The sequence below is a fragment of the Ptychodera flava genome, chromosome 1 (genome assembly GCF_041260155.1).
Source record: "Ptychodera flava strain L36383 chromosome 1, AS_Pfla_20210202, whole genome shotgun sequence".
NCBI lineage: Eukaryota > Metazoa > Hemichordata > Enteropneusta > Ptychoderidae > Ptychodera > Ptychodera flava.
In genome coordinates this window covers 47,123,807-47,139,577 of record NC_091928.1, presented here as the reverse complement: position 1 = coordinate 47,139,577, position 15,771 = coordinate 47,123,807, and positions in this window count along the sequence as shown.

Genomic DNA, 15,771 nt, shown 5'->3' with positions numbered 1-15,771 from the left:
CCACCGTAGCATTACCGTCGTCATCATCATCATTATCCTCCTCATCCTCCTCCTCATCATCATCTTTATCACCATCTTTACTATCATCCCCGCTGCCATCATTATCATTTTTGTCAACAACAACAACAACAACAACAACAACAACAACAACAACAACAAGATACATCATTATGCAACCGCTTCGGTTCCAGCAAGGTGAAAAATATCGAAGGATACATCGTCGCTCACGCAGAGCTTTCGAAATGGGCTTCGCCAGCATTCCGCGGACTAGGAAGACGACAGTGTTTTCATGGTAATTGATTCGATAGGAATATACACAGAGATACTTTTATATATATATATATATATATATATATATATATATATATATATATATATATATATATATTACTTTAAGTACTTTGAAGTAATTTGTGATATTATTTTTAACGATTTGCTTTTAGCATCGAGCACCGTAATTTCCCACGAGGACATCTGTATACTTCGATATATATATATATATATATATATATATATATATATATATATATATATATATATATATATATATATATATATATATATATATATATATATATATATATATATATATATATATATATATATATATATGTGTATATGTATCCAGCATTAAATGTTTTGAATTGATAACTAGTGTCCCGATTTAATTCGGGATCGACACTGTCAAACATCTAGTGATTAATATCTCTTATAGTGTTTTCAAGTGTTATCGTGCTCAATTTGCGATGCATTTCATGTAACCACAGTTCAAATTCATATGCTTCATTGGAAAGCGACGCTCCTAGTTCCACTCTCATTAAAAAGTAGCCCATCGCCTGGTGAAGTGAACTGCGGTTCTCTGGTTTGCTTTCCAGAACAAAAAAAAGGCTGAGTATAAAGACATCACTGAGTATATTTGATTGACTTGTTTCACATCCGAAGAGAATTATTGCGCGTTCGCTTGCAGGGCACGTCGCGAGAATGCCAGCCATTCTAAACCCCTTTCCTGCACGCTAAAGGCCAGCTGAGCGAGAAGTGGGGCAAATGCCAGTCCTACCTACACACACGTATAGATGATCTCGCGCTGGCGCTTTGTACAGGCGAGACGCTGCGTAATTATTTCAGACCCTACGCTAAAAAAATCAAATTGAAAGACGTTTCTGCCTTTTCTCATGAGAAAACTCAGACCACACTATGGAACCCATTGTGCTGTGTCGGCCACCACGGCAACGCGACAAGAGCCAAAAGTCGCGACCTACTACGCATGCGCACGCCGGCAGCCAGCCGCCAAAAGAAGAGAGTAATTGGGAAAGTCCCTTTTTTCACAAGGTATTTTCTGGTGTTAGAGTGTTGTCTTTTTGAAAGAGCAATACAATGAGTGTTTTCTTAGATAGTGTAACTAATGATTGTTGCACATGCACTGTTATTTTCGGACGGAACATGAGGGTCCACGTTTGAGAGTTCGTTCTGTGAGTACCGGCCTCACCGTCTAGCCAGTGCTGCGTCCATGCCGTCTTGAGCAAAGTGATCACGTGACGATGATAAATCTTCAACCTGTCACAGCGATCAAGCTCGACCTCTGACCCCAGAAGTACCTGTGATGTCGGGGGGGGGGGGGACAATTGCCCAGCAATAGTTTTCATTTCTCCGCAGGAAATTTCAAGTATCTCGTCTCAGTATGTTTTTGCCGGAGTAAATTTTTAATCACTCAGACCAGATGGGAGAAATAAGCAGGCACTTGTCCTTTGGTTGTGCCCAAATCTGAATAACACGCACGGCCATCTTTTACCCGATTTATTATTTCAGGCTGCAATAGACCAAGAAAATTAATGATTCCATTTAAAACTAATGCCTAGTTGCCAAACGTGATTTCCACCTCCCCTGAATCGAAATAAAATACTGGCTGTGGAGAACAACCCTTGTTTTGAAGTCGCGATGCTTCCTAAAATGTATAAAAGCCCTGTTAATCTATGGCGGCCACGGAGCTTTGTATTCCTGGCGTAATCGAGATCTGCTGTGGTGACGACTTCTATTGACAACCGCAACCTATATATCCTATTGGTGTTAGCGATTTTATCGTCGGGGCAGGGGGATAAATAACACATACGCCCTCGCAAAATACAATGAAAGGCCAGGATTTTCGATGAGTTGTTGCGATATTTTCTCCGCTTGGTTCCCCTCATCGACTTCAGCTGGGGGGACCAGAATTCCAAACAAGATCGTCTGTGTGTTTAGGGAAAGGTCTCACGCGGTATAGACGCTGGCTAGAACGATCTGATGATGGGTAAAGTAGGCATGGCAAGGAGTAGATCTTTCTGTAAAGGGGGATCTCTCGTTCGCGTGCAAACACGGGACGCACGTCACAAACCGTCCTGTTTGCCCCGTCAACATTTATCATAACTGCCTAATCGGCTCAAATATTACCATAAGTTCTAATGTAGGCCTCTAAGACCCCTGGGGAAGCGCTCGGTAGAAAACAAACGCGATTTAGCTTTGCTTTATACATTTTGGAAACCATAGAGCCGAGAAACCGTTCTCTGCGTGTAGCTCATTACACATGTGACTGATTTGTTGTCTTGCACCTGTCGATGCGAGACCGTAGACAGCGTCTAGTTCTTGGCTTTACCCTGCAACCATCTTCCTCTTGGTGCCGACCATACCGCACCACCTGGTTACCTCGGGTAGTGTTTAGAGCCCACAAGCCCTCTTTTTCTTGTGCATGTGTTTTTTACGACGTTGGAATTTAATCGTGCGTTTGGGTTGTGGCTTAGTCTCTTCAAGTAGTAGAGAGTAGTAAGAGAGAGAGAGAGAGAGAGAGAGAGAGAGAGGGAGAGAGAGAGAGAGAGAAAAAGAGAGAGAGTGGGAGAGAGAGGAAAAATGAATACAAGAGAAGCAAATGATCTAGGACGGACCGTGCCCAGTTTATGCAATATTGCCGCTCTACATGCTCCAATACCAGGAATGAATGTTTTATAATATAACACCACATCTGCTTCCAAGGGATCTTTTGAAAATTAAAGTGATTAAAGGAGGGAAGTACGCTTGGCTTATTCCCGACTTTGTGAGAAGCTGAGCTTCGTCGTCACTGAGGACCCGGTATATGTTGCACTTCGGTCGATGTGATTGGCTAAAATTGGTGATGACGTATTGCACAAGAGGGTAGATGAAAAGAACACAACACGCAGGGACATTTTTTTCTTGAAGGCGTGGCATGCTCAAACCAGTGGAAAAAAATTGTTCCCAGAAAAAAGTAACGTGTACATGACAAATCTGACAGCTGGCCTCTTTTCTCCGGCCCTTTGTATCATGCTGATTTCATCTTTACATAATTGGTCAAAAGAGCGATAATCGGGCAAAAATTTCCTTGGCAACCGAATGAAATCCCCCCTAGCAACAGATTCGAACTCCGGGGGACAGAGACTGACACGCGAAAGTGAAGTTTGTGAGGCCGCCATCGCGACTACTGTTCTTTGTATAACAGGTGCATTCAGGGGTTGTAGGTAGGTCTGGGAAGCATAATTTTGAAAAAAAAAACTAAAACAAGACTTTTCAAAACGTACATTCGTCTGAAATTTTGTCCATTTTAACTTTTTGAAGATCATATCATTAAAAAACACAATCTAAACAACCTGTAGCCTTTAAACTTTTTCAGGCATATAAGGTTATATTGTAAGTTTGTCTCCTTACGTTTCAAATATCAAAGCTGTGTATTGTATTGGGTTTTTCTAGGGTATATGTTGTAGGCCTATCCTTTGAAATTAAAATCTCCAGTGTTGACAGAGAAACAACTTTTGGGCCGCTTCATGGAAACGATCGGTCACGTCCCTGAACACAGGCTCTTCGATCGTATGGGCGAGGGGGAAAGCGCGGGTGCGGGGAAGAGAATCGAGCGACAGGCGACGCGTACCGTCTCTTGTTTGGGGCGCAGATCGGGCACGATTTAGAGCGCTCATATTGGCTACAACCACACACGTCTAAGATACCCTCTCCACGTGCGTGGCCGACAAACAAACAGACGGTCTGCACGAAGGGGAATAAGAAAGGAAGCAAAAAAAACGCCGACTCTGCCGTGGGGTTCCCACATGAGCCGATCCTACATCACAGAGAGCCACATCTCCAACTTTGATCGAAAGCCCTGCCATCTATTGCTCTATCAATTATATCTGGCAAAGCCTGTAACATGTTTCCTACTTTCTGATTTATAAGTCTGCGAAAAAAAATATCATTTCACATGAGCGTAAGCTCCAACCAACTCATACATTCTATATTCTTTCGACATGTTGGTCTTGTCCCCTAGCTCTGCACCTGCGTGTTAGCCACAATTGTTTCATAGCATGAATGGAGCTACTTTTATGCATTTTATTTGTATATTCCACAAAAGAAAAACTCAGTTAGCATTACAATTTAGTCGGGGAAAATGTAATTACGTCTATTTAATGTTTTAAGGCGGATGAAATCGCTCAAATGTGCCCTGCGTTTGGGCGAACATGCGGGCTTGAGAATTGTTATTCAGATGCCCTAACAACTGCATAGTGTAAAAATACCATGCCCAAGTCTTTGTCAGGAGTTCTAGTTGTTATTTATATGTTTTAAAGACTTCATTTAGCACAGACAGCTGCTTTTTCTCGTTTATAGGACAGGAACAAAACCAGAGGTTCTGACTGCAGCCGCCAAAAACCGATCAAGGAGACAAATCAAAAAGGTTTCAATCGTTCGCAGGGCAGCTGCAGCGTCTCGCCGATAAAAGCCCCTATATGGGACGATATGAGGACTAAACGAACTGAAATATAACGTAGGCTCCGTTTCATTGAAACCATAAAAGGGAACAACACGTGCGGCAACCAGCTAGGCTTGCATGGGACGGCGAACCGCCAGACTCCAGACCGGAGCCCAGCATACATATGCAAAAGTGCTTATAAAGTTCTGATAAGCCTAATCAGGCCCCTAATTTTGGCAGCAAACCGTGCGCTATGAAAAGTTATTACAACTTTCGGCACTTTTAGCTTCATACAGTGCGCGCGTTGGCTGAGCAAGCGCGAGTTTTGGAAAAAATCGCGAAATTTTGACAGCCGAAAAACGCGCGAAGACGGCCCAGTCAATGTAAAGCGCTTTCAAACAAAGCCCCAAAAAGCCGGTGAAAGCCGTCTTTTCAGGGATGAGGTGGCTTTTACTAGGTTGTAATATATATTGGGTAGAGATACAGCACGAAGCGCCACGCGAAAAACGTGTTTGTTGTTTGGATTATGGGGCAAAAGTTTGTGTCGCGTCAAACTTTTTTCCAGCGCTCTTTTTTGCGCTCAAAGAGTGCGCAAACTCAGTTCAATTACCTATTATATGCACAGCGTCGTAAGATAATAGAATGCCTTTGTTAAACGTGGACTGAGTGGAACTACGTTGCATTGTGGCAAGTTGGACCCTAAGCCATGTTGTGGGCTCTTTAAAGAGACTCGTCGGTTTTCTCTTGTGATCGGTGCGGGAAACACACAACTTTTGCGCCCAAGAAAAATTAATTTTTCAGGAAAAATAAATATTTTCCATAGACTAGAATGCCGGACAAAGGCCAAGGCGACTTTTCTGCGAGTATACGGCGCAACCCGGTCGCTGTTTCGGCCAACATGAAAAGTTTCACCGTTACCACAGGACTCAATAGAGCGTCGAATTGCTTCGTTTTAACTGAGGGAAAGTTCTATTTCCAGTCAAAATTTTACTGTAAAGCTAGTCAACAGTTTTAAATTAAAGAGCAGCGACTATTTCGTCTGTGAAAATGGCTTTTTTCCAGCTCTGTATCGCATCAAGCCATACATCGGGCCGACGCAACGGGCCCACTCAGGGGAGAAAATTAGCACTCGGGGAGTCCTTTTCTAGGTTCGGCTATTACGCGGACACATGATGTGGAACCGTCATATCCATTCCTTATATGGCCCTTAATTACCACCCGTAATTATCAGAGTTTTTAACTCAATACGGTACGTGACCCCAAACAAATTTTGTCAAAAGCGAGAAAATCTGGAAAACGGCGTTGTCGTCTCAACCATCACAAATAATGCTGGAAGTGAGAGGAGACTCCCAGTCCACGGCTTTCGCCTCAGATTTCATATAAATCAAAAAACAATAAGATATTTTTCAAATAGGATACATTTGCGGCCTCGGGGTCTAAAAAGGAAGCATAATGGTTACAAATTAAGAGCCGCAAAACAATATCTGCAGCGTCGTAATTGGGGCGCACATGGTTGTTCATAAGTCCCTATTTGGTTGGCCAGGCACTCTGAACGTGGGGCTGATCAGATACTAATAACTCATTGGAAAAGTGGACCGGATCATGGAAGCAGACAAAAAAAGAACAAAGGCCCCCTCTTCTGTTTTGTTGTAACTCTGTCGTTATCGAGAACCCATGGCTAGCCAAAACAAATGTTAAAAATTTATTCTCTGCCTTAGCTCCCATCTGCCGCGCAAATTCGTCCCCGGTTCGCGACTACGCCTCGTTGGGTCTCGTTTGGTGATTCGGGAGACGCAGAGAGAGAGGTTGAAAAAAAAAGGCGACGCAATCTTAGGAAGAAGTTAACCCGAGCTAGCGGCTCTATTTAGGCATTTGCCACGCCGTACAGTCAAGAACAAGGCGGGAATCCTATTTCAGAAGTTCGGGCAGAAACCGATTTTGGCACATATTAGCTAGATGGCGCATAAAATCGGGTGACTTGAGCGCGCTTTGTTCAACTTTTTAATACACAAACGATTTTAGCGAGAAGTTGTCGGTATTGAGTATTAAAGAAATCCATCTCTAAGTTCGCCAGACGTTCAATATAGAAACCAGCGTAAAAATGTTCTCAGAAGACCTGTCGTTACATAGGACTTTTTATCATATCTTCCGAATCGACTTCTACGCAAGTTCACAGACAAAAGAAATTGCTCTCTCAAGACTTGGCAGTTTCAGTTTCGCGATAATCAACAGAAGTTAGGTTAGCAGGTAAAATGCTGTTTTCCCCCGCCATACCATTCGCAAAATATCCACTAAATAGGTGCTTCAAGATATTACAGTAACCGCCATTTTTAAAAGACCACAAAATAGCACTTCCTTATTGTGAGATGCGTTCAGCAAAACAAACAAACCGATTCTAGTGTCATTCACCGCCGGTCGGTTTATTGTCAGCCATGTTTTGAGACCGGATCTCATTGCTGACCGTTGTTAGGTTGTGTCTCAACCGCTCAAATCATGCTTGTTACCACGATAGTCTACAAGACAAGCCGCCATAATGTTGGTATATATGTTAGAACGAGCGAAGAAACTACTCTTAATTTTAAGCATCTGGTGTTTCAATGGCGCAGAATTGGAGTCAAGCCCGTTAAAATCGATGCCTCCCACTTGGTCCCGTCTAGATGAGGCGCCATCATAAAGTTGCAGCATATAAATGCAAGCTTGCTTCATAAATTATAACGGCCATCTTTGTCAGTTCTCTCTTTTTTAGACAGATACAGGCCCACGGGAGATGGGGGGAGAGAGGGAGGAACTCACAGGCGTAAACAGACTGTTAGACAAGGAAACGTCGACAAGAAACAGATTGGCGGGCGCTTTGAGGACAGTTGGAAAGCCAGAGGAGAAAGGCATAGGGACATACAGGTATGGACGGACACTGAGAGACAAAGGGAAGTAGACACCACGGGGAAGTTATATCTCGCGAGAGTGGACTCTTTGCCCATTCGCGAGGCACATCCACGTGTTTTGAGCAATAAAATCCATGGAATTTATACTATCAGTGATGTGGTTTTGACACGAAAGTGATAAACTTGAAATTTGCACGTCTGCTGGTCGTTTTCGATCTCTATATTTCCGCCAACGACAATTCCTGTCAGGCAGAGGGCCGGAGCAAGCTTAACTGCCTTCAAGCTAGTCACAGGTAAACCCCGCCAAGGCTTTCGAGCTAACTAATCTAGCGCCAATAGAACGACGAAATGTATACACGTCTTTTTTTTAAAAACTTACTCGTACTTGTCTTTCAACCTCAACGACCCTTTGAACTTTCAGAGTACGCTACGAAATGCGATCTGATCTCCAACCCGCGACGAAGTCTACACTCTGTACAGAGAATTTCTGATACGGGTGTGCTTTTGCCGAATTGTGGCCTGAGAGAAGCCAACAGACTCTCGCTTAAACGAAGAGGCGAAGTTAATGCACTCCGGCCCCTTTCGACCTATCAGCGATTGCCATTGCCGTCCACATACGTAACCAAGGAAACCGTTTGCACCGGCCAGCAATTGGCATGAAAGAAGGGATTGTTCGTGAGTCAAAAGTCGATTTTATAAAACGAATCTGGACGACTCAAATGAACATGAAGGTAAAGTTACACGCAACGTTGTAACCATGGAGATATCAAAACTTGCCCGACTCTTTCTGCGGGCCACTTTTGTAGTTGGCGGTCTGCCTGGTAACTTTTGAATTCACCCTTCCCCAAGTCTCAAACACGTGGGCAGAAATTGTGACAAAACCTAAGCGGGCACTGTCAAAACTTTCCACGGCACGCTTTGTTTGAGAAGTCTTTCCTAGAGAAGAAACAAGTCGATTTATAATTTTATTCCAGATAAAATTTGCCTACTAGTAAGCTAACGGAAGGTCGGCTGTAGCATGGAGGGTAAAAACGACCCCATGGTTATAGGGAACGACCTTACGACACTGTACTGTTTGCTTAAAACTCTGTTTGAGTTCGACTGCTCTTTCCGATTGCACGTTCAGAGAGGGAGAAGGAGAGAGGGACAGAGACCTACAGACACAGGGACACATATACTAGGAGATAGATGAAGTGTTGGACAGAGACTGACAGGCGAACAGAGAGAGACAAAGTTCGATATGATCTTGAGACAGCGATTAAACTGATGAATAAACGCACATGTATAGCAAGAGACAGTGGGAATAATATACACGGGATAAAGGGGCTAAGGCATTGAACTTGACCGAGGTGGAGAGAGCCAAGTGGTCGGGCCAACAGGACGCCCATCAGCTATGCAAAGACAACAACTGAATCAACGTGCTTTTCACCCCCGGTGATATGACGTCAGTTTTAAATGGATCGGTCCTGATGTACCCCTAGAAAGTACTGGGACACTTCCGATGCACAAAGTATAAGATCTAAAAGAAAGCCTGATACAGGTATATTTTCGGGAGAATTGCAGCAATCCAGTCGTATTGGGTGGGCGACCTCCGCGCGGGACGACAATTAAACTCTGGGTGTCGGTCGAGCCCCGCGCTTTGGCTGCAGTGACCGCGAATTCAAAAAGTCGACACAGGACAGTAAACTTGAAAAGATATCATGTACGTATATAGAGAGCACTGTATTGATGGAGGTAGCGACCTAGTGTTCGCTGCAATTGTTCAACAAAGCCGGACCAAACGACTACTGAATAAAGAAGTAATATGTCGCTAGATTCAAAATGGCGGAGCAGTGACCCCGATTCGTTACCTGTCCGGAGTCATCTTCCGCGCACATCCAATCAGCAGTTCGCCTGTGATAACAGATAGAGCTGTGAAAAGTGTCTGGTATAACTGACTTTATTTAATTGGTCGGTTCACTGCACTCCAGACTGCCTCTGTGGACACCGTACCGCCCAGAGGTAAGAAAGTTATGGGTCTTGTGTACAGACAACGCGTGCGTACGCGAACGCGTTGGCAATCCCAGGGGACGCGTCGGACTCGAGCCGCCAAACGTACCTCCTCAATGCCCCCATATAATCCGGTGTTTGTTTTACAACCGTGTCTTACAAACCTGGTCTGACAAGACCTGGACGTCTTGCTCTGCACTTCAACTGCAATGCATCTTATTTTCTGATTGTTCAAAAGTGACAAATAGACTCACAAAAGAAAGGAGACGCGGAAACAGATGTTTGTTTTTAGTCACATTTTGTGAGGACACTTTAGAAACGGACCGACATTTGGCTTTAAGCTGAATATATTGAGGTCGAAGAAACGACTTTGTTTACTAAAGCTACTCACCTTTAAGAATCATATAGGCATCATTCTAATAAGACTTTTGATACACTGACAACTAGGAATAAACAAACAGACAGACAAAAACCCAAGCACTTTTTCCTTCACGGTAAAATAAACAAAGACAAAACAAGTAAAGTCTTAGCAGATGTACAGAATCGAGAGTAGGGGTAAATGTATTGACGTGACGTCATCGAAATTCAAACCCTTTCTCCAGGTAAATTAGAGCTCACGTTGTCGTTATGATGAAGAAAGTAAAAAATTGCCCAACGCAACGATATCCACAGCATATCAGGAGTAGATAGATCATCTATTTGTTTCGTACCGCAAAACGTTTTTATTCTCTATTCAAGTTTATGTGTCAACTCTGAGCAACGTCATTAACTTCGACACATTTTGAAAAATTGGAATCATTCAAGTAAAAGACGCGCAAATTTTCCAACGCTTATGTGCCTTCCCAGACGATCAGTAAGATTAGAAGCCTGTTGGAGAGGCGTTAATTAATGGTGGACGAACGTCACCGGGGTAGACCAATGGGGACCGCGTATGCAAATGAGGCTACTGCTCATTTTCATGCCCGGCGCCTCTGCGTGGGTCGATTTTATATTCGATGGAGTATCGGTTATAATCTCTACGTGTACGTCGACACGGCGATTGTTGACAGAGATGCCGGGAAGCAGATTCACCCCACTTCTACCCAAGTGTCACGACCAAAGCTGTGGCTATAACACCAATAGTATCAATGACATGTAAAGACCCATTGTGTACGTGTGTGATCGCAATCGAATGCCAGATTGTGTCGCGGATCTTTTCATCGCGCTCTTGCGGGTCAGGGGAAAATTGTTCAATTTAAGTGAACTCCAGTTGAATCCTTCCGCTGTCCAACTTACAAATGTTCGAATGAACAAGCGCATCCATGAACATCAATATGCTATCGGTGTAGGGGCTCGATATGTTGATTAACCCCGCAGATGAACGCAGGGCAGAGCTTTCAGTGACAAGAAAGGTCGAGTGACAATGTATGCATAAGGTCTTCAATATGTGAGAAAAGTGAACGCCCATCCACTTGCAAAATTCAAACTTGACAAAAAGACGAGAGACGGAAGCACAAACGATAATATAGGACAGTACACCCCGAAAACTTGAGAGAGAGCCCATCGCGTGAGCCACTCTATTCACGCAAAATTCGGATTGTATTGTTTGTATGTGTGCATGTATGTATATGTATACAACTTGAGAGTCACCAAATCACACAATGAAGGGACACAGTCTCGGTGACAATTCATCTATAGACGGGATACGCTCCAATAGGTATGAGCCGAGCTCTGGCCTTACACGGTAACCCCACCGTGTCAACAAAAACACAGAAAGGCCACTTTTGCATCGTCCTTTTTTTAAACCTTTCTCCACACCACACCGTCGTGGACTTTCACTCCAGCCCGTCGGGCTTGTGAGGACCGCGCTCGCTTTACAGCATTTAAGCCCCTTTTAGCGTGTCTGGATTTGAGCCACGCGTTCTTTCAAAATGGCTGCTATGGCATTGTAGCGCCGTTGTTAGATAAATGCAGGGCCTGTTGCCAAGGAAACGGCAGCCATGACCTCCAGGCGCCCATGCGCGGATATTCTTCTTTCGGCCATCGACACGTCGTTGTCATCCCCATTCACAGAGTCATAAAATTCATCAAATACAGTTTAGTAAGAGTACTAGCGGTAGGTCCTCCTTTGGTAAAATGGCCCTTCAGTGATACTTAAAACTTTAGCGTCTCAAATGGATCAGTGATACGCGCCACAAAACGTCATTTAGCACATAACTGAGACAATATGCCCGACGTTGCGTATTCTGTTTATTTGATTAATGCACGTGAAATCCTGAACAGGAAAAAAATACAGGTTTTTCCGCAAATAAAGCAGAAAATTTGCAATCCCTACCAAAAACGTGTACTTACGATTTTCTTATATATATATTTGCTTTTATTTATTAACTTAAACCACATCCTCCCCACGTCAAAACGGCCATAGATCCCGGCAGAGTCAAACTCAACAAGGTGGGTCTTTCAAAACGTAAAAATGGATAAAAAAAACAACAGACAAAAACAAAAACAAATGGGAAACCTTGTGACATCGATGTTCGAAAATGTACCCAGATGTTGTTTATGTCCTCGGGAGGAAACTGTTAATCACAAAAAAAAAGATTAGAACCAAGGAGCTAAAAAGCAGTGAGGCTTAAGAATCACTTTTAAAGTCATGAGAAGGAAGATAACATTTGATGTACATTATCTTAAAAACATGGACCTCAATTCATTCTAAGATGTTTTTAACTGTGTTCTTTCTGCTTTTAAAGATTTCTAAAATATTTGAGTCAATATAGGACTTTCTTTGAAAGTTTCAATGATTGAGCCCTTTACATATGCATGTGATGTATGCATGTTAAAGTTCCCTGTGCACGCTTTTGTGTCAGTTGCTTGTCCAATTGGCTTAGAGGACACACTCATTAGTGAATAGAAGCAATATTAAATCTTTCATTCTTTTTAAAGATCAAAGTAATGTCGGTTTATAACGCCAAATGTGTCAGTTAGTGGGGACTTTCTAACACATACATAGTAATATTTATCCTATATTACCGAAACCTGTCCTCGGGTCCGGATTTCATTATACCGAACGTGATGCATTTTGTAGTGTGTCTTTTTGAAATCCGCTGTTGCGACAAAATATTGGTCTCAAAAAAAAAAGCCACCCACTCAAGTATTTCTCTCGGCTACTGACCGATCCAGATAATTTTGGTTTTGTTCTCCGGTTTCCCGATCTCAGACAAGCGCTGCGTGCTTCAGCGAGCACTTTCAGCGGGTGAACTATACGCGTACTATCGCGGGCGGCTTTGTCTTCGATTATTGGTGCCAGCGCGTCTGACGTCACATTTACCATGGTAACAGCAAGAAGCTTACGGAAATCTTAATTTTTCTGTTGTGGCGATCACGGAAAAGAGATCGAGCGAATGGAGGAATCAGTATGGTTAGAATAATCTGATATGTAAGTCAGTATTATTTGTATATCTGTCTTAATTCCTCTAAAGCATAAACGTTTTTGTGTTTAATGTCAGACCAATAGAATGTGAAGAACTTAAAACATCTGCAAAAATTTTAGCGCCACCTACGGAACACCAAGCAGCTTCATCGGACTGATGATTCAGACTTCATGGACGGATAGATCTCCTTTGAGTCAACAGGTGGGCTGAACTGACTTTTAATTAAAGATCGCAGATCGGGGTCAGGTGGCCCGCCGTTCGAGCAAAGACTCAATGCGCTCCCGCCCTCTCGTCTCCGAAGTACAGGTTCCGTCTTGTTGCTGCTTGGAAATCAACTCACACTTTACTAGATGCACCCATACATTCGCGAACTACCTTCATATCCGTTTTTAAGGTAGAACGCGCCTCGGGGACAGATTTTCGGACTCTCAAACTTTTGGTATTCTTTTCTGATCTACCACTTGTGGAGTTCATTTTAAAGCTTTTGGTGAAAGAAACCTTTTCACCGTCTTAGTTTTCGAAAATCGAAAATTTGATTTTCCCCATAGAGTTAACACAGGAATGGCGGCCATTTTGAATTTCAAATATCGCAAAATATTGGGAAATTTGTTTCGCTGGTTCCAAACTTTGCGGGGTGACCTCTGATTTTTATTGTTGACTTTGTAAGAGAATGGTTAAAAGTTTCATTCAGAAAAGTTTGAGCAAAAGTTTAAGTCTTTCACTTTCGAGGCGCATACTACCTTAAACGAATGTGTACACACCAAGGTGCTGTGGAGCGACCGTCGTCATTTGTCTCTCTACCAACTTTGGTACGGTGACCCCTGATTTTGAGGTTTGTTCTGTTGGATAATGGTCAAAAGCTTCATTGAGGAAAGCGTGAGCAAAAGTTTAAGTCCTTCACTTTCGAGGTGCATACTACCTTAAAGCAAATTTGCCATAATCTTGAATTTCGGACTCGACAGGCCAGCATTTTATGTTGTTATAAAGTAACACGGTATTCAATGATCCACCAGCAAGCATTAAGAACATTTCACCGAATAGGAAGACATGTGAAATGCCATTGAAGTTATATTGCCACAGAAATGATATTTTTCATTTCGCGCACACTTTGCTCAAAGATACTATAGCTACTAACTTCATAATCAGAAAATATTTTTTGAGTCAAGAAGCAAACACTTACTGTCCTTATACCTCAGTTGTACGATTTTTCACCGAGGCAAGAACGTGACAACCTAAATTCGTAACAAGGTTGTGGTTGTGGTTTAAAATGAGTTCATCCAAGGTGTAAACAACCTAAGAATTGTAAAATTTTTAGACTCCGAGAAACTGTCCTCGAGACCAATTACGTTTCATATGAAGTACCTCGTTTCTAGTTAGATTTGGGATTTTAAATTTAGAATTGACGCCCCTTGTTTAAGATATTTGCCAACCACTGTCCTGCGGTGTTGATTCGTCTATTCAATCAAGAACACGAGAATATCAACGAAAATCCTGCACAAGCCAACAACAACAAACGTTAAAGTAAGAAAGGAAACGAAATATCAATTAAAAGTACAATGTTGTGGAAGTCCTGTATCGTACGGCCCGTAGGATGCTACTAGTACCAGGTGCCCGTTAACCTCTAGGACTTAGGTTCTAGTGCAAAGCCAATAATAGTACCAAAATTTAAAATTATACTAAATAGAAATTGCAGACTTATAAGTTGTGTATTGTTTTGTCATTACCAGTGTATCTTGCTATGAGTATACTTTTTTAGCCTATTCTCGAAGAAACACGAGCTAGGTGACATAATAACGCACTTAAGGTAGTATGCGCCTCGAAAGTGAAAGAATTAAACATTTGCCCATAATTTCCTCCAGGAATATTTCATCTATTCTCTTTCAAAGTCAAGAATAAAAATCTGGGGTCACCGTGCAAACTTTGGTACTACGGACAAAAATTATGCAAGATTTACCTATATCTGAAATTCAAAATGGCCGCCACCGCTGTGTTAACTCAACGGAGAATGATAATTTTTTCGATTTTCGAAAAAAACTACGACGGCGCAAAAAATTCATAAACAAGAGCTTTACAATGGACCCGACAAGTGGCAGATCAGAAAAGAATTGTGAAAGTTTGCGGGTCCAAATATCTGTCCCCGAGGGGCGTTCTACCTTAAAAGATCTTCAGGCTAAAGCTGTCAAACAGGTTAAAACTTAGCTTATTTATTGTTTTTGGTAGATATTGAATGTTAATCGAAAGGGACGTTTTTGAATCTCAATGTGATAACGGACGTATTATAAAATGCCATACGGTATACGACAATGGTGACTTTTGCAAATGATCGAAACGCAAGGGTGATAACTAGCGAATTCAAGAATGATATAAAATTATATTTCTATTAAAAAGGGGCTAATGGTTTTGATGCAGAGTAAATAAACAAAAAGAATACTTTTAAGTAAAAGTCTTGGCACAGGATAAAATCTTATGTATCAAGCACCACTGGTTTAGTTAATATTCATAGGTTGTTGGAAGTCTATGTTTTATAGATGTCAAGGTAATCAATAAAATAGTAGTAACAATTATTGCACTTACCTAAATGTGATTGTAAGCTAAGATTATAAAACTAAGTTGATTACCTATACATGCACGAGGGACATTCGCTTTACAGACCTTGGGTGCAGACTCATACATGACAAGAACATTTCTAGATGGAATGGCCGTGGGTTAAGCATAAAAAGGTTGTGGGTTCAGGAGTGGGGCACCAATCCTAATATGAGTTGAAATACTGTCAATA